At 37.6% G+C, this 26,787-nt stretch overlaps 1 protein-coding gene across 2 annotated transcripts in view; it reads right to left on the bottom strand.

Moving 5' to 3' along the window:
- Positions 1–26,787, bottom strand: part of SRGAP1 (SLIT-ROBO Rho GTPase activating protein 1) — a 321,601-nt gene that overhangs the window by 129,342 nt on the left and 165,472 nt on the right. The window lies entirely within an intron of this gene.

Raw genomic sequence — 26,787 nt, 5'->3', positions numbered from 1 at the left:
ATTTTAAAACAATAGAAATTGTTTCTACATTATTTACACTCTAAATTAATCAACTGAGCTGGGGGCACAGGTTTTAAAATACTATACAGATATAATGGGCCCTTGTCTTTAGGACATGATACTAAGCTAAAACTCAAAGGTAGCAGTAAAAAAAAAAGCAAAGGATACTTCAAAAGCCATCATTTAATAATATACAAAGATAGGGATTGAACTTGTGATTTTATTGGTAGCTAGGTAGTGCTATGAATAGGATGCTACACTTGAAGTCAAGACTTCAAATCTGATGCTCTTTCAACTATATTATGTTTTCTTTCCATGACACATTCCATATTATCTCATTTTTATTCATACATGGGATACCACAGCCAAAGAATTCATTATCAGGTGGTCAGCCTCCTGCTGACACTACTCTGTGGACTTAGTTGAAGCTAGACCTCAGCCAGGTGTTGCTAGAACCATACTTGAAGCCTTTCCAACATGGCAGAGCCTATCCATTTGTCATGGTCTTCACACTCAGGGTAGCCTCCATGCCACAGTGAGAAGGTGGAGCAAGACAAGTGGAAAGAGAACTACAGTTATCCCTTCCATGTACAATCTGTAGAGGAAGATCCTTCACCTTCACTTTACTCTAGGAAACCATATAAGGACTTAGTCTTTTTTTGTGATACCAGAGTCTACCAGCATGCCTTTTTTATAACAATATTGTATTTCTGAGTTTTTAAAATTTTGTGTTGTCTGCTGGTCTTTGCATGTTGTCTGTGACTTCTGCAAAACTCCCCCCCAAATTCCCATGTAATTTCTTATGCCAACCCACAATATATCGAAATCTGTGATGGGAAAAATCATGATGTGGAAAGGATAACTCTAGACCTGGAGTCACAAAAGAACAAGGCTCTGTAGTAGTAGCTAGACATGGAATTGAATGAGAACTGAATTCACATCCTAACTCTTGACACTGGCTGTGTGATCATGGGCAATTCATCAGTTTCCTTATCTGTAAGAAAGGAATAACAATATCTATAATTGCTACTATACAGAATTATTGAGAAACTCAAAATGAGAGAGCGTATATAAAGGGTTTTATAATCCTTCTATATAAATGCCAGTTATTATATGTTGTATGAAACCATACCATATTATATTGTGTTATTATAAAGAGGGAGAGTGTAGTAGAGAGAACTGGCTTCTCAGTCAGGAAGACTCAAACTAAAACCTCACCTCAGTCACATATTGGCTGTGAGACTTTGGGCAAGGATCTTAACCTCTCAGTTAATAGGTTAATTCTCTGTTGCAGAACAGTTATAGTTCTAGATTTTAAAGGTGTTTTCCTCACTAGGAATTCCCTACACTGGTAAAAGAAAAATAACCATTCTAAACCAGACAGACAAAACATAGTATTTTACTTTAGATTATTTTCTCCCAAATTTGTCATTAGAAATAATCCTACTTTTATGGTACAAAATTTGCTAAGGTGAATAATGACTCTTGTATAGCTGTTTGCCTGGTTCCATCAATTACCTAGGGTCTCTACCACTACTCAGAGAACAAGATTTAAGTTAAATTGGTTAGACATAGGCACATACATCAACAAGGACAAGGCTATGAGATGCTGGCAACACTCTGAAAGAAACAAAACACAGAAACGCTAAGATGGGCACTGTGTGAATAGGATTATGGAAGAAACATCTGAACTAAAAGACATTCAATATTCATTGACAGAATTCTTCTGCCTTTGTTCCTTCACCATGTACTGAGAAGGAAAATAATGATTTTTGTACTAAATGTTGAGGGATTATGGATTTGGAACTAGAAAGGATCACACAGATGAGATGTGCCCAACCTCCTTCCCCTTTCTTACAAATAAAGAAACTGAGGCCCTGGTGACTTTGTTTTTCAGGATGCCCCATCCTTTGAAATTCTGTGCCATGAGGCAAAACTCTTTCAAGAAGGAAAGATCTAAGGGGAAGAAAAAGAAAACTAAGTACCCCACACACTACTTCTAAATCCAGAGGTCCTGAACTAATAAATGTTATCAAAAATCTTCCAAAGTATTTCCTAGATATTATCATTTCAATTTCAAATTTCATTCCTGTATCCAAACTACAAATTCAAAACCCCTTAATGGGATCAAAGGTCACCTGGAAATTCTCCCCTTCACTTAGCAAGTAAGTTGCAAGTCTCATTTAAGTTTAGGATTTGTTTGATAATGATCCTTGTCCCAACAACAGAAAATTCAGGGAAGAAATCAAGAATTTCATAGAATTTCAATCTACTCTAGGCCAATAACTGGATTTGAAAGTTGGAAGAGACCTTAGATGCCAGTAATTAATTTATTCTCCTATATATATTTTATTTCTGCTGCAGTCTAGTAGATAAAGATGTAGGAGAAACCCAGTGAAAGGAAAACAGACCAAACAGACATTGCTTAGAACATAAACAATCCCTAGGAGCCATCTGGTCAACCCCCAGGAGGCGCATACCTATATTTTGGTTTTTTTACCTTCCCCAGAGGGAGATCTCAGTAAAACTGTTAAGTAGGTAATATTTACTTGGTCTCAGCAAATTTTTTTCTGCATTCCTTAGTGAAATTTTTGGGGATATGCTTATATGTGACTTCCCCTAGAGAATGAAATTCTATGAGGATAGGGATCTGACTTTTTTACCCCCTTGTATTCTCTACAGTACACAGCTAGATGGCACAGTGTGTAGAGAGTTGAGCCTAGAGTCAGGAAGACTCATCTTCCTGAGTTCAAATCTGGCCTCAGACACTGTCTAGCTGTGTGACCTTGTGTAAATCACTTGACCCTGTTGGTTTCAGTTTCCTCCTCTGGGAATGAAATGATGAACTACTGTGGTATCTTTGCAAAGAAAACCTCAAACAGGGTCACAAAGAGTCTTATACAACTGAAAATTCTCTACAACAGCACTGCCAAACACAGCGCATGGCAACATAACTGGGAAAGAGTTAACACAATAGAACATAAACAACCTTATATGTGATTTTTCAAAGCCAACACGCAGCTGTCAAGAATCCTTCCCTATGGGTTAGTAGCCCCAATTCTATTTGAGTTTGATACCATCGCTCTATAGCACCTAAAAGAGTGCCTTGGACATAACTGGCACTTAGTATCGATCCATTTATTTTGGTTATTCCCCCCAGGTCCTCAGAGCCCTGATGTGACCCAGAGGCTGCATGCAGCCTGTAGTCATAAACAGAATTGTTTTCTCCATCAACATGTCCCATTTCCTTGGTTCCCCACTCGGTGCTAGGAGGCAGTGGGTAGATGAACTCACATGAGCTCCTATGAGTGTGTACTGGCTAGCTAGCTTGCAGAAAACCAAATAGCACCTTATTATAAAGGTTTTGTGGAATGAGGCTAACAGCGAATTCAAGACTGTATGATAAGGTAGTGAAGTGTTATTTTATTCAGGGAGATCTTTGCCAGTTAGAGCTGAGAGGGATCTCAGAGGTCATTTAAACCAAATTCTTAGTTTTAGAGATAAGGAAACTGAGGTAAGACAGGCTGTAAGTGGCAGAGCCAGGGTCTAAACCATGTCATTTGATTCCATATCCTGTGCTCTTTCCCTTTAGAGAAGGCCCCCAATTCCTCCTGCGTCATGGCATATGGATGTCTGTCTACTCTATCCACTTGTGAGGCCAGCCTTGGTCTTCCACTCCGTCATACTGGACAGAGCGCTAAACTTGGAGGTAGAAAGACTTTGGCTTTGCTCCTGCCCCAAATGCCTACTAGCTATGTGACACTGGGCAAGTCACTCAATTTCTCTCAGCCTCAGTTTCCTCATATGTTAAGTGGGAATAATAATAGCACTTAACTCATAGGTTTGTTGAAGTGTAAAATGAAGTAGTAAATGTAAAGTGCTTTGCAAACCTTAATTTTAACTATTCTTATTATTAAGGAATAGACTATGCTTTCTTTTACTTCCTTGTGTTGAATATGGTGAATGACACACCATGAAAAACAGACCTTCATTTTTTTTTTTTGGCAGAGATGGGGGGGGGGGATTTTTTTTTAAAACCTGAGAAATGGGAACGTTAATAGAGAACTTTCAACTAATATTGCCCAGTGAATAAGTGAAAGAATAACACTAAGGAGGCCTGTAATGCCCTTTTATGTAACAAGAATTTAAAAAACAATCATCTTCTGAAGTGACAGAAATGTTAAATATTTTCTTTGCATTTAGAATTACTTGGACAGGAGAGCATGAAAGGTTAAGTCCACCTCATAACTGCCTCATAAGTGGAGGTACCAGACAAGGCAGAGGTGGGGAACCTGTAGTTTCAAGGCCACATATGGCCCTCCAGGTCCTCGTGTGGCCTTTTGACTGATCCAAATTTTACAGAACAAATCCTTTTATCATTATGTTCATGAATAAATCTATTATTAATGATACATAAATTTATTATTAACAAATTTATTAACAGTAATAAATACATTTATTACTAATAAAAGCATTTGTTCTATGAAGTTTAGATACAGTTAAAGGGCTGCCCTTGAGGACCTGGAAGGCCACATGTGGCCTTGAGATCCCCAAGTTCCCCAGGAACTGAGGAAGGGAAAAGCATTTCTATAATTGTTGGCAGGTGACCATATGAATTTGAATAGGGTTAAAGTCAACAAAAAGGTAAGTCAAGGCAACGAACATTTTAAAAATGCCTACTATGTGCCAGACACTGGGTTAAGTGCTGGAAACAAGACTTGGAAAAAGGAATTTTCCCTTCATGGGCAAAATAAGACCAGAATAAAAAAAATAACACCTATTCAATCTCCTGTTATTAATGCATGGCGTACTCCTTCTCTGGTCTGTGGCAGCTGTGTTCTTGGGGAGGGTAAAACATCCTTGGGAAAATAGAACCGGGAAGATAATGAACACAGCCAAAATAAAAGGAGAGAATATTAAGTGATCAATCATGGGAGATGTCTGGCTGGATTAAATGACCTTTGGTGAGAGCCCCTGGGCCCTCCCATAAGTATTTTTTAAAGTAAACTCCCTATGATGACCAGTTAGAGGAAGAATGAATGACCTTATATTGAGTAAGAGGGAGAGTGAAAAGAGAAAGTGGAAAATGAGATTAAAATTTTAATGAGAAGGTTTCAGATGGCTTCAGTCTCTCACACTTGGTAAGTTTTGAATGTCAGTTCTGGCAGAAGGCCATACTGTATTTCCATGGCTTGTACCCTTAAAAGTTTTCTCATTTTGACTTCATGTCAGAAGGAAAGATTACCAAAGTACCTAGTCCCTTTCACTCTAAAGACAACAGCCTGTTTTGAGAAAGTTGTGCCTGGCTTCCTGACCTGAACTAGGCTTCTGCATAACATTTAATAACATGGTTGGGTTTGGTACATTTGTATTCTATCTCCTAAGCGTTGTGGTTTGACCTTGTTTAAAAAAAAAAGCTGCTAACTACTAGAGCATGAAACCATCTTCAAGAAAAGTTCATTTTCCAATTAGGCACAGTTGTATAGGACTATTTCAGAGTTCTACTTGAAGAGACTGGGATGAGTTAGAAAAACTAATCTGATTTTAGAGGTAAACTATGGTTTCATTTCCTGGCAAGACAAAGCCTACCTTATAAAGGGAAATATTTGGGATATTTATTTCACTACTTTGTCTTCCATGAAGGGCTTCTCACAGACTTGAAAATGTATGCCATGTAAAAATAAAACAAAATCATTCAAGCTGAAAGTGACAAAAGAAAATATAAGAGCTAGGTAACTGGTATTCTGAGTGTACCTGGTAGGAAGAGAGTTGATGTCAAGCAGCAAATGGACAGAGCATCAGCCTGGAGTCAGCAGGACCTGATTTCAAATCCCGCCTTAGTCACTTACTAGCTACGTGACCCTAGTCAAGTCATTTAATCCTGTTTGCCTCAGTTTCCTCATCTGTAAAGTGAGCTGGGAAGGAAATGACAAACCATTCCAATATCTTTGCTAAGAAAACCCCAAATGGCATCACGAAGAATCAGACACAATTGAAACAACTGAACAATAAACAACAGAGTAGCTTTTAGCCTGAACAAAGTTACCTTTGTAGCACTATGATAGAGTGGATGGAGACCCAGGTGGCATAGTAGATTAAGGGCTGGGTTTGGATTCAGGAAGGCCTGAGTTCAAATTCAGCTTCAGATACTAGCTTATTGTTCCTCAGCAAGTCACTTAACCTTTATTTACCTCAGTTTCCTCAATTGTAAAAAGGGGAAACAATAATGCCTACCTCCCAGAGTTGTTGTAAGGATCAAATGAGATATTATTTATAAGGTGCTTAGCACAGCGCTTGGTATATAATAGCTTCTATATAAACGCTAGCTGCTATCATCCTCATCATCCTCATCATTATCACTATCACCTGGAGTCAGGAAGATCTGGGCTGGAATCCTGCCTCTGACATTTACTATCTGTATGATCAATGGCAAATAAATTAATCTTTCTAAGCCTTAGCTTTCTTAGGGATTCTGATTTCTCATCAAATGTCAATTTTTATTATTATTGTTAGATAATATACAAAAGAAAGTGGCATGAGCCTAAACCATTTATAACCCTACAGGTGAATGGCACCATACACAGTCATAAGGAATACTTTGAGAATTTGTGATCCTGCAGACAAGTGAAAATCTTAAAAATCTGGGTGGCCTTCTAAGACCCCTTTTCTAACACTAAAACTACAATCTTATCATCCTGTGAACTAGTTTAACATTTCAGAGGAGTCCCTCTCTGGGACTCTTTATTTGCAAAACCATTCAGCTTTGCTTACTTGCTGCTAAATGAGTATCACCAATGTCCAATGTCCACTCTGCTTATGGTTGACATACACATATGGCTAACAGATCAAACGTTATGTAAAGTTATGTAAATGTATGACTTACAAATGCCTCACTATCATTTTAGAAGAATAATGATCATCCACTTCTAGTATACAAAGATGCTACAAAGCCCTGGGACTAGGATGGTTTCTTCAATTGTTTTTCCAATGAATTCCTACCATCCATGCTCAATATCATGCCTAGTCTCTAGATTTCTTCCTCCTCACTTCTTGTCTACCCTTATCCCCTTACTATAAGCTCACATTTGCAAGATAACTGGCAAACCATGAAAGGGGAAGCTAACTGGTCCACAAGGGACAGCATAGACAATCTTGTTTTCACAATGAGAAATAAAATTAGGGTCAATTAAAAAAAACGTTTAAAAGGCATTCACTGGAACACAGAAACAAAAGGTCTAAAATGCTGATGGATAAACCAAACAAACCTCTATTTAAATCATTGTTCAATGTCATCTGAAATAGGTAAAGAATTTCTTATTTAATCCAACAAGGCATTAGGAATACAGTCTGGAGCAGTCAAATCCACCATTTATGATTCAAACATGTTGTATAAATAGGATTATAGATTCAGAGCGGAACGGGACCTCTGAGTTCATCTAGCCTCATCACCTCACCTTACTGATGAGAGGACAGAGGTCCAGAGAAGGTAAGTAAGCTATCTGTCCAAGATCGTGAACACACTGAGGGGCAGAATCCAAATGTGAACACATTGAGTAACAACTCTCAGCACCCAAACTGGCTAATCTCTCTTAAAAGTGACACTGGTTTTAAGAAAAGGTAGTTTAAAGTCAGATGTAGTAGCAAGATAGAAAAATATAGGTAAATGTGTACAAACACATGTGTATATATGTATATGTATAAAATATGTATATTATAATATGTATATATGATGTGCATATATTATACATATGCACATTATATCATATGTGTATGTATGTTGTATTATATATGTTTGAGCATACATACAACACCTATTTCTATTGTGTAATGTGTATACATCTATCTATCTTTCTATTTTCTATCGTATCTGTCTTTCTATATATCCATCCATCCATCCATCCATCTATCCTCCAGGTCATCACAGTCACTCATCAAACACTTGACACTAAAGTCTCTTTGTCCCATGCCCAACAGCCCCTCCTTCTCTCAGTCTGGCACCAAGATAACTTCAGTATTCTTATTTAGCTCACTAATGCCGAAGCAGTAATTTCTAAACTTGTTTTGCTATTACATCTTAATCAATAAAAATATTAAACATGTGCCCCAGTATATGTATTTTATTGATAAATTAGATGTATGCATTTATATACCTCTATTAACACATAAACCTATTCGTATACACGTACACACACACACACACACACACACACTTAAATGTAATAATGCAAGGTTCATGCACAAAAGTCTTAGTGAAGTTCTAGGCTATTAAAAATTCTGCAGAGTGCACAGATATGCGAGAATTTATGAGGGACATGGATTGTTTTCAGCAATAAAACTAATTGAGAGTGCTGAATTTTATGTTTAAAAAATGGGTTCAAAACCCAGTGTAACTCATTGGAAGATTTTGAAACAGTTTTTAAACTTCTTTGAAGTGTACTGATTTGAGATATTTTATAGAGAATACACGTTTTCAGCAACAAAATTTTAGTATAAGCTATTAAGTTTTAAAATGCACTAACACTGTGGAGAGACCCTGTATATTATGCATATTACAAAATATACATAAAAATAGATATTTATAAAGGATAAGATAATAAAACACATTTTAAAAATTTTTCAGGTCATAAAAACTCCCTTTTTGGTCTTAGTAAAATTCATTGATAGTGAGAATAATGTGATGGAATTATGTTACATTATTTTTTTTTCATTATATTTTTGTGACCTAGCAATTTAAAGGACTGATTCTCAGTGAGTGTCAGTCGATTAGCATTTACTGAGCACTGACTGACACAGGTACTATGTTAAGTACTGGAGATAACAATGAAAGGCAAAAACCAAGTCTGTGCTCTGGAGGAGACAAATATGCAAACAAGTCACTTCAGTTTATTTTAATTGGATTTAATGGTTATCATGCAACTACCTCACAAAGACATGTAGATTGCCTCATTGACTGTGCTTATGAAACTTTTTCTTTCAATGTCATTTGCTATTTATGCAAAGGTTTTATTTATATTCCCTGATGCTAGCCAGTTATTCTTGTAAACTAACCGAAGGTGTTGCACCCTCAGTTTTAACAAATGGGTACAAAATTCACTAAAACTCACTGGGACATTCTGAAATAACTTAAAAAATACTGCATGGTGTACTGATATGAGGAGTTTTTACAGGGAACACACATTGTTTTTAACAACAAGAGCACAGTTAGTACAGCTGTCTTGATAATCATGATAGTTTCATAAGATCATTAGTGAATGTCTCAAGGCATGATCTACGCTTAGAGCAAAGTTCTTAACGCCAGTGGGTGGAAATCCATATTTCAATAAGCTTCTTGACAATTTCTAGTGTTTTTGGTGAAGTTCTTGTCAGACTATATTAAGCTGTCATTCCAAATAAAGTAGCTAAAGAAGAGTCCCATACCAAGATGGGAAGTGTTAGCCCTGCTATTTTCTTGTTAGCTTATGGTTGCATTATACCAATAGTTTCAATCTGTGAAAAAAAATCTTTTTTTAAAGCCACTTTTTAAGTCACTTTGCAAGGGTTAACACAGCTAAAATTAGGGGAGATGAGCCATAAATCTACTTAATTTTGCAAACGTACATTGTCCTGTTGCAATACATTGAAAATGAATAAATGAGGCAGAATAGTGTAGTGGGTACAGCAATGGACTTGGAACTCAGGAAGCTCTGGGTTTGAATTCTGCCTCAGAATCACTTTGGGCAAGTCAATTAAACTATTTGTGCATCAGTTTTCTCATCTATAAAATGGGGGTTTACTCTAGGAACTCCTCAACTCTAGGAATCCTCAGTGATTTTTTTTTTTAATACAACCAGAGTTAAAGGACTTGCCCAGGGTCACACAGCTAGTATGTGTCTGAGGCTGGATTTGAACTCAGGTCCTCCTGGCTCCAGGGCCAGTGTTTTATCTACTATGCCACCAAGCTGCCCCTCTTTCCAACCCTAAATTTATGATTCTTGAATACAGTGTGAGATACTCCATTATACCTAGTCTCTGCCAAACTGTTTTCCAGTTTTCCCAATAGTTTTTGTCAAATTTTGGGTTCCTACCCCAATAGCTGTGATCTCTGGGATTATCAAACAGTAGGCTACTGATCATTTGTTTCTCTATATTGTGTACCTAATCTGTCCCACTAATCAACCTCTTTATTTCTTACCCAACATCCAGTTGTTTTGATGATTAGAGTTTTGTAGCATAATTTGAAATTTGCTTCTGCTGGCCCCCCTTAGTTCCTATGTTTCATTATACACTATTAGATTCTTGACCTTTTGTTTCTCCAGAAGAATTGTCATTTGCTCTAGTTCTATAAAGTAATCCTTTGGTAGTTTTATTGGTATGGCACTGAATAAATAAATTATTTTAAGTAATATTATCATTTTAATATTTTAGCTCAGCCTCCAATAAGCAGTTAACATTTCTCCAACTATTTAGGTCTGTATTTGTATAAAGAATGTTTTGTAGTTACATTTATATAGTTCTGGTGTGTATCTTCTCAAAGAAACTCCCAAGTATTTTATACTTCCTGTAGTTATTTTAAATGGAATTTATCTTTCTAAATCTTTTTGATGTATTTTGTTGTTAAGATACAAACGTGTGGGTGACGTATGTAGGTTTATTTCATATCCTAGAACTTTGCAGAAGTTGTAGTTATTTTTATGTCTTTCTTGACTTCTGTATTTTCACTTAAAATTTCTATGCAGTTCTGATCTTTTCATCAGGAATGACTGTTACTGTGTTGTTTTAGTCATGTTCAACTCTTCATGATCTCAGTTTAGGATTCTCTTGGCAGAAATACTAGAGTAGTTTGCTAATTTCTTCTCCAGCTCATTTTACAAATTAGGAAACTGAGGTAAACAGGGTTAAGTGACTTGCCTAGGGTCACGCAGCTAGTAAGTGTCTGAGGATGGATTTGAACTCATGAAGATGAGTCTTCTTGATTCCAAGCCCCGAGCTCTTTCCACTGTGTCACCCTCAGGAATTCCCTCAAGAATGTTTAAATATCCTCTGTTTGACAAAAGGTCCATTTTTTTTCTCTGGCAGGAAAATACTTATTTTTGCTAAGTTATTCTTGGTTGTAAAACTTTTGCCTTTGGAATACTATATTCCAAGCTCTCCACTCCTTTTTAGTGGTGGCTGCTAAATCACGTGTGACCTTGACTGTAGCTCCTCAGTACTTGAATTTCTTTCTTCTTTCTGCCTGCTTGCAGTTATGGCCTTTCCGCCCTTCAATCTTTTGACTCTGTTTTACTCTTTCTTGTCTCATGGAATTGCTTCTATTTGGTATATTCTAATTTTCAAGGACTATGTTTCTTGTATAAGGTTTGGTACCTCTTGTTCCAAGCTCTTAATTATCTTTCCAATTCTTTCTTCCATAGCTTTCATTTCTTTCCCTATTTTTTTCCTTTACTACTCTCATTTGGTTTTTTAAAATAATTTTTAGTGAGGGTACAGCCAAGGTGGCAGAGTAGCAGCTTGAACTTTCTAGAGTGCTGCCCCCAAGCTCAGTCAAATATCTATAAAAAATGGCTCTAAACAAATTCTGGAGTTGCAGAACCCACAGAATGATGGAGTGAAATAAATCTCCAGCCCAAGACAGCCTGAAAGGTCAACAAGAAGTGTCTATTGCACAATGCAGGGGGTAGGGCGCCATCCAGCATGAGCCGCACAGGCACAGACAGGACCTGAGTAGGCCTTGGGTAGACTGAATCTCTCACACTTGTGGCAGTTTCCAGACTTCATGACCCCCAGATGCTGAGGACAAATTGGAAGCTCAGTGGAAAGAGTCTGAAGGACCACTGTGGGAGAGTGAAGTGGACTGGCCCCAGTCCTAGGGCAGCAGAGGGGAAAGGGGGAGAAGCCACAGTAGCCACAGCAGCAGGGGCAGAGACAGCAACTGTTTCTGGAGCTCTTGGCTCACAGATTGTAGGGGAATCAAGCCATTGAAAGTACAACCCCCACCCCCATTGGAAGTAGAGATCTACCTTGACAAAGAGCTCAAAAGTCAAGTAAATGGCTGGGGAAATGAGCAAAAAACAAAAAATGAATCAGACTATAGACTCTTACTTTGGAGATAAGGAAGCCCAAAATGTGCAAACAGAAGACAACAAAGTCAAAACTCCTACATCCAAAGCCTCCAAGAAAAATATGAATTGGTCCCAGGCCATGGAAGAGCTCAAAAATTATTCTGAAAATCAAGTAAGAGAAGCAGAGCAAAAATTGGGAAGAGAAATGAGAGTGATGCAAGAAAATCATGAAAAATGAGTTAACTGCTTGCTAGAGACCCAAAAAAATGCTGAAGAAAATAACACCTTTAAAAATAGACTAACCCAAATGACAAAAGAGGTCCAAAAAGCCAATGAGGAGAAGAATGCCCTAAAAAGCAGAATTGGCCAGATAGAAAAGGAGGTTCAAAAGCTCACTGAAGAAAATAATTCCTTAAAGATTAGAATGGAGTAAATGGAAGCTAATGACTTTATGAAAAATCAAGAAATTATAAAACAAAACCAAAGGAATGAAAAAATAGCAGACAATGTGAATTATCTCATTGGAAAAATAACTGACCTGGAAAACAGATCCAGGAGAGACAATTTAAAATTTATGGGACTATCTGAAAGCCATGATCAAAAAAGGAGCCCAGACATCATCTTTCATGAAATTATCAAGGAAAACTGCCCTGATATTCTAGAACCAGAGGGTAAAATAAACATTGAAAGAATCTACTGATTGCCTCCTGAAAGAGATTTCAATAGGAAAACTCCTAGGAATATGATAGCCAGAGCTCCCAGGTCAAGGAGAAAATATTGCAAGCAGCCAGAAAGAAACAATTCAAGTACTATGGAAATCCAATCAGGATAACACAAGATCTAGCAACTTCTACATTAAGAAATCACAGGGCTTGGAATGATATTCCCTAAGTCAAAGGAACTAGGATTAAAATTAAGAATCAACTACCCAGCAAAACTGAGTATAATATTTTAGGGCAAAAAATGGTCATTCAATGAAATAGAAGACTTTCAAGCATTCTTGATGAAAAGACCAGAGCTGAATAGAAAATTTGATTTTGAAACACAAGTATCAAGAGAAGCATGAAAAGGTAAACAGGAAAGAAAAATCATAAAGGACTTACCAAAGTTGAACTGTTTACATTCCTACATGGAAAGATAATATTTGCAACTCCTGAGACTTTTCTCAGTACTAGGGTAGTTGGAGGGATTCTATACATATTGACAGAGGGCACAGGGTGAACTGAATAGGAAGGGATGATATAAAAAAATGAAGTTAAGGGATAAAAGAGGAATATATTGGGAGGAGAAAGGGAGAAATAGAATGGGGCAAATTATCTCTCACATAAAAGAGGCAAGAAAGCTTTTTCAATGGAAGGGAAGAGAGGGGAGGTGAGAGGGAAGAAGTGAACCTTACTCTCATCACATTTGGCTTAAGGAGGGAATAACATGCATTCTCAATTTGGTATGAGACTCTATCTTACCCTACAGGAAAGAAGGGGATAAGTGGGACGGGGGGATGATAGAAAGGACGGCAGTGGGAGGAGGGAGCAATTTGAAGTCAATATTCTTGGGGAGGGACAGGATCAAAAGAGAGAATAGAAGCAATGGGGGGCAGGATAGGATGGAGGGAATTATAGTTAGTCATACACAACATGACTATTATGGAAGTCATTTGCAAAACTACCCACATATGGCCTATATTGAATTGCCTGCCTTCCCAAAGAGAATGGGTGGGGAGGGAGGGATGGGGAGAAATTGGAACTCAAAGTTTTAGGAACAACTGTTGAGTATTGTTCTTGCAACTAGAAAATAGAAATACAGATAATAGGGTATAGAAAGTTATCTTGCCCTACAGGACAAAAGAGAAGATGGGAATAAGGGAAGGGAGGGATGTTAGAAGAGAGGGCAGATTGGTGATAGGGGCAATTAGAATGCTCGGTGTTTTGGGGTGGGGGGAGGGGAGAAATGGTGAGAAAATTTGGAACCCAAAATTTTGTGGAAACGAATGCTGAAAAGTTAAATAAATAAATAAATTTTAAAAAATTGTTTTTACATGCAACTGGGAAATAAGAAATACAGGCAATGGGGTATAGAAATCTATTTTGCCCTCCAAGAAAATAGAGGGGATGGGGATAAGAGAAGGAAGGGGTGTGACAGAAGGGAGAGCAGATTGGGGGAAAAGGTAATCAGAACATACAGTGTCTTGGGGTGGGGGGGAGGGGAGAAATAGGAAGAAAATTTGGAACTCAAAAATCTTGTGGAAATGAATGTTGAAAGCTAAAAATACATTAATTAATTAAAAAAAAATTTAGCTCTCTTTTTTTTTTTAAACTCTTGCCTTATTTTTCCAGGAATTCTACTTGACTTGTGCCCAATGTGTGTTTTAATTCAAGGCTTTGCTTGAAGATATGTTGGAGTTATTCTCTTCTAGGTTTGTGACTTGACCATCTCTGTCACTATAATCTCTCTTTATGGTGGGATTTTTTTCTTTGCTCATTCTCTCAGACTACTTCCTGATTTCAGACTACTTCAGAAACTCTGCATGCTTCTGGAAGACATGTCTGATCTGAGCCTGTGTCCTCTTGGGTTCTTCTGTTGCTTTCTTGGGGCGTATTATGTTATTCCAGCATCTCAAGGATAGCTCAAGCTGGGGGCCTGCCAGCTTTCAGAACTGCCAGAGTGGTCTGATCCAGGGCAAAGTCTGATCATTACCCTCCTGCTCTGAGCTTGGCACATTTCTGACCTGGTCTGGGTCTGTACAATATACTTCTGGGCCCCTCTTCTGGTTGGAGTTCCAATAGGCTGGACTTAGTCACGATCAGCCAGCTGGAAATCTCTGCAGGTTCTGAGTGACAGAGCTGCAGACTATCCTTTGATCTGGGATTTCTGCCCCAATTATTCTCCTGCAGGTTCCCGCACTTGAGGACCTAGAGGGCCACATGTCAAAGAACTGCACTTGAGGACCTAGAGGGTCACATGTGACCTTCAGGCCACAGGTTCCTCACCCCTGCCAGACACCTCAACTTATTGTAGGCATGCTTATTCCCATGTGGGATCTCATAAAGTAGTAAATTTCCTTCTTAGCTTGTGAGAACCAGATAAGCTTCACTGCTTATGGTTCTATCTTTCTATGGTTCTATCCATCTATCTTAATGACTGAATTTAACCCAATTTAAATCCTAATTATTAAATAAAAAGACCAAGGAAATCCAACCATATACAACATAAGATTACCTTCAACCAGTGCTGAAATGTTGTCCAATTCTCTTTTAAGCAGGCAGGATTATGGGATAAAAAAATATTTACTGGGCTTGGCTTTTTCTCCCTCTTTTACAATAAACAGTGAATAATATTTTCATTGGAGTCCATTTTGCTTTAAGAATTAGCCTTTACAAACTAACATTTGGGGATTGTTTTATGACCTCTCTCTAAAATGTGATTGTCAGGTCAACTATTAACACAAAACAGCACTACAGTTCTATGAAAGACTGTCATGTGATAAAAGTCTAACTTGGTTACATGCGGTTCTTTTTAATATGTTATGTTGTTAAGGAGACACATAATTTTCCAACTTTTGTTGACTTGACCTCTACTACATCTCTTCCATCTGCTTTTTTCTCTCTCCTGACATGGTCATCACTCTAGTTCAGATCCTCATTAGCTTTAGTCTGGACCGCTACCATATTCCTTCTAATTTGTTTTTCTCCCTCAAGTCTTCCCCACTCCAGCCCACAGAGTTTCCCAAAGTAGCATTCCTCAAACATAGGTCTGATCATGTCACTTTTGTTCAGTCGTTTTTTCAGTCATATCCAACTCTTTATGACCCCATTTGAGGTTTTCTTGGCAGAGATATTGGAGTGGTTTGCCATTTCCTTCTCCAGCTCATTTTATAGATGAGGAAACTGAGGGAAAAGAAGATTTAGTGACGTGCCCAGGGTCACAGAGCTAGTAAATATCTGAACTCAGGACTCAGGAAGATCAATCATCCTGACTCCAGGCCTGGTACTCTATCCACTGATCATGTCACTACACTACATCCTCTGTGCCTCCCTATTACCTCTAAATATCTGTCTGGTATTTAATCCCTTTACAATCTTGTTCCAGCCTACCTTTCCAGGTTTATAACCTATTACTCCCCTAAGTCTCTCTATGTACCAAATGAGACTATGTATCATCTTTATATACAACATTCTTTGTTCCTAGAATTCACTCCTGGTCTTTCCTCCATTTCTCAGAATTATCTATGTTCATTCAAAGCAAACCTCAAGAGTCACCACCTACGTGAAATCTTTCTTGATCTCTCCAACTGCTAGTGTACCTCTCCCTGCCCCAAATTATTTTATTTTGCCTCTTTTTGTATCCTCAGTGCCTAGCACATAGTAGGTGCTTAATTGATTGACTGATTTTATATATGTGTAATATATATTTAAGCATATATTTTATATAGATCATATTTATTTTTATGTATGTCATTTCTTCTGATAGAAGGGAAGCTCCTTAAGAATAGGACCTATTTCATTTATCTCTTTATGTCCAAAGCACCTGATCATATAATAAATGCTTAATAAATGACTGACACTAACAGTTAAAAGGTGGCACAGTGGATAAAGTGCCAGGTCTGGAGTCAGAAAAACCAGAGTTAAAATCTGGGCTCAAATACTTACTAGTTGTGTGACCCTGGGCAAGTCACTTAATCTCTGTTTGCCTCAGTTTTCTGAACTGTAACATGTGAGTCAGCACTCCTTAAACATAGACCTGCTCATGTCATTTTTGTTCAGTCATGTCCTCCTCTCTGTGACCCCATTTTGGTCTTTCTGGGCAGAGATATAGAGTGGTCTGACATTTCCTTCTCCAGTATCTACCTCACAGGGTTGTTATGAGTAGTAAATCATGTGAGATAATATCTGTAAGGCATTTAGCTCAGTACCTGGCACTTAACACTATATAATATATAATATAATGTAATATAATATAATACAATATATTCTCTTTCAATAAAAGGAAAATTGGGGGAAAGTTTCAGGAACAATGGTTGATAAAATATTCTTTTAGAAATTCATCTGGTGAATTCACATACCACAGCCAAATGTACATATGTCTGTCATTCTCAAAATAATCAAAGACATACTAGTTTCCAAGATGCTTCAAAAACTTGCATAAACATAGTAGATGAAAGGTAGCTTTATGAAAGTTACCAGAAAAAGACTATGCTAGACTCAGAGCTCATGGGAACGTGCTGCTGGTACTAGCACATATTAATCTTCTGACTCAGAAGTGGAAGGTAATTTTGAGGAAACTGTAGCCAATACATAATAACAGCATTTCTTTACATTTAAGAATCATACTTTCTTTAGTTATTCCTCAAAAAGTGGGCTCTCTCCTTAGATTTCATTTTTTTCCTACTATAAAAGGAGTTGTATATATTTTTGAATATATGAGTTACTTTCCTCTTTCTTTGGTATCCTAGGGCATGTGCCTTACTAGGCATTCCGGGGTCAAAGAGTACACTCGGTTTTGGTGACTGAGCACAATTCCAGACTTTCTAGAATGGTTATAAGCAATTCATAGTACACCTGAAGTTCAAACCCATTTCTCCTGATTCCAAACTCAGTACTCTTCCCACCATACCATGATACCTCCAGATTCTCTTAAAAACCAAACTGTTCTTTTAGGCTGGTGGGCTACCATTTGATCTTTCTGCTATAAAATATTCAAGTGTCTTGAATGAAGAGTTTGCTTGTATTTTAATACTGGTAGAAACTGCTGAGTGGCCTTCTCTTAAAAGAAGTGATTTTCTCTGAGGGCATTTTGCTTGTAGATTACCCAACATCTTACTGCCAAAAGTTCAGAAGTTAAGGATTTCATCCAATGGATCAGTTTACTCATCAAAGATCACTAAAATACATGAAGAATCAGTTCATTTAAAGGTAGCTTTGGGAACTAGAAAGAGTGGTGGACTTGCCATTAGGAGATGTGGGACTAAAACCTAGTTCTGACATTTACCTGTGTTATAGGTGGACTATGGTATATAACAAGTGAACTGGATAATCTATAGGTAGAAGGGATATATGAAGAAATCCAGAAAGCCCCACTCCATATCTTAGGAAAATGAAGTTTCACCTTTATGGAGAATAGGAAGGTGGCCATGACTAGGTCATTATCCCTTCGCTCCTATCTTCAAGAGGGGTGTTGGTCTATAATATCTATTTTGTTGTTGTGCTACTTAATCATTTTCAGTCATGTCTGACTCTTTGTGCCTACATTTGGGGTTTTCTTGGCAAAGATACCAGAGTGGGTTTCCTTTTTCTTCTCTAGCTCATTTTACAGATATGGAAACTGTGGCAATCTAGCTTAAGTGCCTTGCCTAGGGTCATATGGCTAGTGTCTGAGGACATATTTGAACTTAATTAAGTCTCCAGGCCTGGTGGTCTAACCATTGTTCCACCTCACTGCCCTAATTGTATCCATTAGACAGCAGTTATTTGCAGTCATTGTGTAAGACTCCTTTTTGGAGTGGGGGAAGGGAGGGAGAACGGTTGACAGAAGCTACTTTCCCTGATGGCTGGGGGAGGGGAGGTTAGCTCCTCCTAGAACTGGAGAGTAAAAGTTAGTTTAATCTTAGCCAGCTTAGCTTCTCTCCCATTAAATGTTTTATTACACAAAGGATAATCATAGATAGTAAGCAAATATAGTTATCGCAGTAAGCAATAAAACAGTAATTCAGGGAGTCACATAGTTTTAATTTAGGCAATAGGCCATGTAAGATTCAGGGCAAGATTAAGAGCAAGATGAAAATTCTGTTCAAAGAAGGAGAAAAGGATCTCCCCTGCTTTTAGCAATCTCTGAAGCACAAGAGCTGAGAATGAAGGAACATGTTGGGGTGCTGGATCCTCCCCACATGCCCATGACTCCAGCAGTTTCCTGTTTACCATTCATTCTACCTCTCTCCCTCTTCTTTACTTCTCTAGTCTCAGTTTGATTTTTTTTTTTTAATTAAAGGGGTCATCCCTTGAGTAAATACTTAAAGAAGCCTATTCATTGAATGGGTGTATCTCACTCAAAGTGAGAATGTGATAAGACTTAGCCTGAAAAGGCCAGGGTCTCCTATTGCATCCTGGACCATCTCCAGGCCTCCTGATGAATATCAGGCCACTGGACCCAGATGGCTCAGCAGGAGAAAGTGAGGTTGATGACCTTGCACAGCCCTTCTTCACTCAAATCAAAGTCAAGTGCAAGTCACGCCATCATCTTGATGTCATGGTCCTCTTCATGAATGAAGGACAAATACAAAAAGTCTAGAAGTCACTCAGTTGATAAGGGGTCATGTTTCCCTACAAGTACTTAATGTTCATCATCACAAGATTGTTCTTTAGATGACAGACAAACCCAGTTGAGCAGAAGCTTTGTAGCCATAAGAGTAAAAAAAAAAAAAAAAGCTCTGCATTCAACTCAAGTGCCCCTCAGAAAGTCACTTTCTTTCTCCAAGCCTCAGTTTCTTCATCTGTAATGAATTAAGTGATATGTAAGGATCCTTCTTCCCACTTCAACATCTGAGATTATAATCCTAATTGTTACAAATGTCAACTATTATGAGAGATAGGATGCCTTACTAGAAGGTACACACAACTCTAAGTCTAGAAAGACTTGGATTGGAATCCTGTAACTAAAATCTGGGAACTGTAGGACCATGAGCAAGTCATTCAACCATTCTGAGACTCAGTTTCCTTGGAAACCAGCTGGCATAGTAGATGAAGCCCTAGATTTAGAGTCAGGAATGCTTCTTCAGGCTCTTATTAATTATACAATCCTAGGCAAGTTTCTCTGGGGCTTCAAACACAGATATTAATAGCACCTATCTTTAGGGACCATTGTGAAGATCAAATGAGATGCACATAATGTGCTTTGCAAAACATAAGTCACTATATAAATGTTAGCTGTTTATATGTTCATTTGTAATATGTACTATATAATTATATTATATATTATGGTATATTTGTAAAATATTATATAGTATATTTCTATTATATATCTGTATTATGATATATATTACATATTTAAAATATAACATATTTAAATTATAATTTAATATATTATATATAATAATTATATGATATATGATTCTATTACATATTTGTATTACTACATATTATATTACATTTTTAAATATAACATATTTAAATGATAATTTAATAAATAATATATAATATATAATTATACAATTTAATTATATGTAGTCATATTCTATTATACATGATATAGTATGTTTTAGAAATATAACATAATACAATAATATAAATTATATTACATTTATATATTTGCTATCTCTGAAATTGGGGGAGGGAACTAATCCTTCTCTCCCTCTTAAGAAAAACTAAGAAAGCACCTGAAATTTATTCTAGTCTGAAGAGTCTGACCTAATCTAAAGGAGAAACCTCACCGGACTTTCTTTAATGATCATTTTGGAACAATATCCTGCATGGAAATCTATATCATTCTCAAAGGCCTGACTAATTTTAAACCATTTCTGGCCCCTCTCTTCTGATCAGCCAAGGCAGAACTCTTCCCTGAATTATACTCGCTATAGCAGGTCAGTGTAATGATCAGAATGAAAGAAGGAAGAAACCTTTATTACTTCTGTTATGGAAGTAATTCACCTTTGGTCAGCTGGAAAGGACAATCCTTAAAGGGAGTGGTCAAAGAGGAGGAATTGCATAGTTTTAAGAAAATGATTCTCCAAGGGTGTGTTGAAAGGTTATATGACCACTGTTCTGTTTGATGAAACAATGTATTAACTCAACTTTTCCCTGAGCTCTGAAACTACGTTTTATTGTATTGTGAAATTTTCTTGGTTCAGGAATATTACCAACTGTAATGTGAAAATACCTTGTCAGAGAGATTCTTAAAATCATGAGGTAACTCAGCTAGGAGGTGCGATGGACAGAGCACCAGGCCTGGGATCAGGAAGATCTGAGTTCAAATCTATCTCAGACTACTTACTAGTCCTGTGACCCAGGGCAAGGCACTTCACCCTCTTTGCCTCAGTTTTCTCATCTGTAAAATGAGCTAGAGAAGTTAATGGCAAACCACTCCAGAATCTCTGCCAGGAAAATCCCAAATTGGGTTTTCACAACTGAAACGACTCAATAACAAAAATAATTCTGCACATAATTAGCTTTTCTTTTCTCTCTAAGCAGAAATACTTCTGGATTAGTGTAACTTAAATTAATGATTTTTTCTGGTAGGTTTATATCTAAAAGGCAGACTACAAGATTTTCCTTTGTAAGGAAAATAATACCTACAGTCCTTGTTTAGTATGAGGAAAATGAGAGTAAACCTCAAGGTGAAACAGAAATGGAGCTTTTTATATTATTATAATAACATAAAGAGTCTTCATATTGGCTAATAAATAGTAATGTAGAATCTATAATTTATAATAATAGCATAGAATCTATGTAAATACTATAACCATAGCTAGTTGTTTTTAGTTCCCCTCCCCACCAACCTTTCTTTCTGGTTTTTTTACACCTTACACTTCTGAGAAACAGAAATTACTCGGATCAAATGAAAATTCTTTGGGAGATTGCTTTTAGAAGTTACAAGAAAAAGCCCTATTGCAGTTTTCTCCACCTCTGGGAATTTTAATCAAATCCATTAATACTATCATTATATCTGGAAAATATGAGCCAATCCTTTCCTCTATGGCTCTACTTAATATCCCAATGGCTTCCCATACCAAAATCTCTCTCCTTTGTTACTCCTCTATATGAGGTCTCCCCTATTAGAATATAAGCTTCCTGAGGGCAGAGATCATCTCAGTTTTATTTCTATTCACAGTACTTGGCACATGATAAATGCTTAATGAATATTTTTTCATTCATTCATCGTCAGTTTAGAGTTTGAAGGGGCCATCCAAAAGGTATCTCCTCTAACTCTTCTCTGACGGATAAAGAAATTGGTCAAGATTCTAACCCAGACCCTCTAATTCTAACTTAAATGCTTTTTTCTACTACACTGTGATGACTTTCCTCAATCAATTTTGAAAGACAAATAGATTTGTAGTACCTGTGACATTTCCCCAGGTAGTAGAATTTTGGTTTATGGCACTGCTCAGCTCCTCCTACCAAGACAACTCCTGGCTACTTCTGTTAGTGTGCTGTTGCCAGAAATCCTCCTTTGGGCATTGCTGGCAGCTAACACCAAACTCCAGAGAGGAGGCTTGCTCACACACTCACTGCCCTGCTACTTTCCCCATCCAACCACCATGCCTTCTCTTAAATTCATTCTAAGAGAAAAGAGGTCAGAACTGGTCTCACTTCTGAACATTTGACAATCTCCGATTTGAATTAAGTGATGCTACTAATGACGGCTGCTCATGTTTACAAAGTGCTCTAGTTTCCAGTCTTCCCCAAAACTCTGTGAAGCAGGAAGCATTATTACCCACACTTTACAGGTAAGGGAACTGAAGCTAAAAGAGGATGAGTGACTTCCTTTTCTACCAGTTCAAATTCAATCACTCCTCGCAGAAGCAGTGGATGAAGCACTAGGCTTAGAGTCAGGAATACCTGATTTCAAACTGGGTCTCAGAAATGTACTGGCTCTGGACCCTGGGCAAATTACTTAATGGCTGTCTACCTTAGTGTTCTCTACTGTAAAATGGAGGTCATAAAAGCACCTACCTGCTGTGAGGATCCAATGAGATAATATTTAAAATATGCTTAGCACAGTGCCTGGTCCAAAGTAAGTATGTAACAAATGCTCGATTCCTTCCTTCTTTTTCACCATAAAAGCATAATGAAATTATGATGCTCACTATGTGAGATGAGTTCAAACAGAAAAATGAATTGTAGCAAATCCAGTTGTTTATGTAAACATTTTGAAAGGGCCATGATATATTTAACTGGAAAGTCCTCAAACTCCTAAGGATGGAGAGGCATTTCAGATGTTAAGGCTAACAGTATGTAGGTTACCCATCAGCAGGTCAGATGGTGGTGCCTGAGTTGGGGGGCGGGGTGGAAATTGGAGTGTAAAGGGCTATGGTGATCTTCCATCTAATCTGAAGTACTGTAGTTTATGACTGGCTCATACAAGCAATGGGAGTAATTATTCCGCTATTCTGATCATTTCTGGATGTCTCTCCAAATGATATATTTTCCACCAGTTTCCTTTAACCTGGTAGGTGAGATCTTGTGATGAAATATTTAAATGACTAAATGGATTTCCATAGGATGGAAATGGATGCTTTATAGCAAATGTGATTGTGAAAGGGGGCTTCAGTCACATTTTGTTAATTTCATTTTTACACATATTTTTCTTTTATGGCTGTAGAGTTGGACCAAAGGGAAAAGCACCTTTTTCACAATAAGGCTTATTGAGTAAGTGGTAAGGAGGCCGTAGTCTCTGTAAAATGAGAAGTGGGGCCCCAGAATGTGAACAAGGGGCACACTATCCCCAGTCAGTGTCAGGACCAAAGAAACCACGTACAAGAGGAAAAAGAATGCCAAGTTAACTACTGAAAAGTAGCTAATGAGGCTTTGAAGGTAACAGAGATATCCACCTGGAATAATTATTGTGGGTTTTTTACCTAGCTACCATCTGCTATCCCATCGGGTTAAGAAATACTATAACACAACATAATGAGCTGGTGTATTCATTATCTTAGAAGACATATAATCTCGCAAACAAAAGTGCAGGTAGGAAGTACAGCAAATTTATTTGTGGGAAGAATCTTCTTCTAAAATCTTCTATCTTGGAATTAGAGTATTAACAATAACAAAAGCAAAAACAGCTCACATCCATCTGATGCTTTCAAATCCCCAAAGTGATTTATATACATTTATCTCACTGATTCTATAAGTACTGTACTTAGGATTGTATAGGAGCAAAACAGGGAAGCACCAGAATATTTTGGTCTGTCAATTATTCAGAATATTTTTGCTGCATCAATCTCTTTAAATCTTGGGAAAATTTAGTACAAGTCCTAAGGTAATATCATATAACAGCTCCCATAGGTGTATGAACCAAGAAATTAGAAAGAAAACGAGTTAGCAGGGTCTATTTAGAGATAAATTTCAGATAAAGGGCATTAGGTAGCAGAATAATTTACTGTGGAAAAAATGTTAAAAATATTGTGTAGCATTCTTAAATTCTCATGTGAACTTTCAATTACCTTGCTTTGGAAAATACCATGGGTCTTAGAACTCCAGTATTCTGAGACATTCCAGTCAAGCTACTTTTCCCTTCATGAGGTTTTTTTTAATTTATTTTTTTACTACTAATGCTCAAAAGCCACCACCAGTGTGCTTTCTTTGCAGATCATCAGTTGATATATTCAACCACAGCTTTTAGAAATGGATATTTACTAAGGTGGTATGGTAAGAACAATTGCTACAAAACATTGCCCCAAACTGGGGACACGCTCTTCCCTAGAAGATGTAAAGTTTGGTGGTAAATGGAGTAAAAACTCCTGCAAATCCTTTTTTTCCCCTTTCATGGAGTCCTCGTGAAATTTCTCTTAATAATGGTACAGCTGTCTGCTAGATTCCTGCTATACTCCTGAAACTGCCTTTCCCCTTATATATTCTGTCTGTCCTTAGCTGCCAATGTAGGCATTGCCATCGATCTCTAGTAATCTGGGGATACTGCTACAATGCCCATGGGAAGTCTGAAATATTCTGACCTTTTGAGCTCATAAGAGACAGATGCTCTTCTCCTCTCCCCGCTCCTAATCTAAGGGACTGTCTCTCAGGGTCTTCATTGGATTTCTCTTTGCTCTAGGTTCTTCAGCCATTTGAATGCCTAGCTTCTGAACTGGCTTATTATTTTCTATATGTCCCACAGGGTATGGCTGAGTCTCTTTAGCTAACACCAATACATCACCGATGTAGCTTCATTTCATTTCAACCAATAGCTTTCCTTCCTTTTTCTATGCCTATTTCAAGGCTTTGCTTGCTTGATTTTTTTTTCAATTGGAGATGTAGCAGAAACAATTTATTACTAATTGTAAATGGCATCAACTGATTAGCTCAGTTGACTTCCATCCTTACACCTTACACCTATATATGTATCTACTTTACACGTTAGAATATGAGTGCCCGGAGGGCTAGGTCTTTTTTTTTCCTTTCTTTGTGTCCTCAGAATTTAGCACAGTACCTGGCACATAATAAGTACTTAATAAATGATGGTCTGAAGACTGACTTAAAAAAACAACAACCAAACCAATCAAAACCTGGTTTCTGGTATCATTGAAATGGGAGAAAAATTCAAGCTAAGAGAGAGTGACAATGAAAGAAAGGAGGCAGAAGATGGAATCTTGAATCATCAGCTCTTATATTTAACCTGGATTTTGATTTCGTGTTGTTTTGAGAACATGGAGCCTGGAGGGCCCCTCATTAACACAACTAATTTCTCACTGAGCTTCACTATGGACTTTTTTCTTATTCTTCTTCATTTATGGATAGACTATAAATATGTAGGAAGAGAGAAGTGGGGTGTGTGTGTGTGTGTGTGTGTGTGTGTGTGTGTGTGTGTGTGTGTGTGTGTGTGTGTGTGTGTACTGGTCTGTGGAAGGGAGGCAAAATTTAACTCCTAATTGTGCTAATTTTTAACACTCTAGCAAGATGTTAGTACTTCAGGAGAGGCTAAGGAGATTTAAATAGGCATCCCAGGAGGCTTTAGGGCAACCAGAAGCTTACAGTAAGATCTTGGTAGCCAATGGTTTCCAAGGGAAGCCATGAGGGAGTTCCCTTTGACCCCTGAGAAAGCCAAACTGACACCTATCTGCAATGCTCACAGGTAAATGATGCACTAAAACTGGAGTCAATAGGCCCTGATTAAAACTGTAGCTCTGCATTTAACCTCCGTGACAAAGGGCAAGTTAAACCTCTTTGAGACTTAGCTATCTCAGTGCCTGAAGCTGAGAACCTTTGATCCTCAGAAAATGGACCAATTATTTTATTACCTTACACATAAAACTGGTTTGATGAAACCACAAACTGATTTTTTAAAAATGGGAGCTTTAAGTATTGTTCATCTCATCTCAGACACTTGACACTCACTAGCTGTGTGACCTTGCGCAAGTCACTTAACCCCAGTTGCCTCCTCCTGGCTCATCTCCAGTCATCCTGAGGAATATCTGGTCACTGGATTCAGATGGCTCTGGAGGAGAAGTGAGGCTGGTGACCTGCACAGCCCTCCCTCAAAAACAAAAGTCATGCCATTACTTCTCTGATGGCATGGTCTTCTTTGGCAACAAAGGATGAACACACAATAGAAGGAAGGCACAAAGTGATAAATAAATATAAGTTTTCAGCATTGTTAATAAATGCTACATATTCCTGTTTGAAGTCAGCAATTGCATATGGTACAATGCTGGTCTGCTAGAGAAGAAAAGGTTTGAGAAATCTTGTCTACAATCAAACTTTTCAGAGAGAATGTTGAGCTAATATGGATAAGATAGAATAAACATTCTAAAGGGATTGGGAAAGAACCAATGGGGAAAGTTGGTGATGGGAATAATATGATGCAGAAGAGAAGGCAAAGGAAAAGAAACCAGAAGAAACAATGAAACAATGAAGGGATACAGCATTCATGAAGCTCTTCCTATGGAGAGTATTATGAGTCTTCTAGCAGACTGCTATATCCTCTGGTAGACTCCTTGAGGGTCAGTACTGTGATGTTCTTTTCAATTTAATTCCTGTCACAATGAGGACATAATAAATGTTTAATGAATTTTTCATTCCTTGGAATGAATCCAAATTGAAATCTTATA

The sequence above is a fragment of the Notamacropus eugenii genome, chromosome 3 (assembly GCF_028372415.1).
Source record: "Notamacropus eugenii isolate mMacEug1 chromosome 3, mMacEug1.pri_v2, whole genome shotgun sequence".
In the NCBI taxonomy this organism is placed as follows: Eukaryota; Metazoa; Chordata; class Mammalia; order Diprotodontia; family Macropodidae; genus Notamacropus; species Notamacropus eugenii.
The sequence above is the reverse complement of the archived record's forward strand: the minus strand, read 5'-3'. Positions and strand labels throughout refer to the sequence as shown.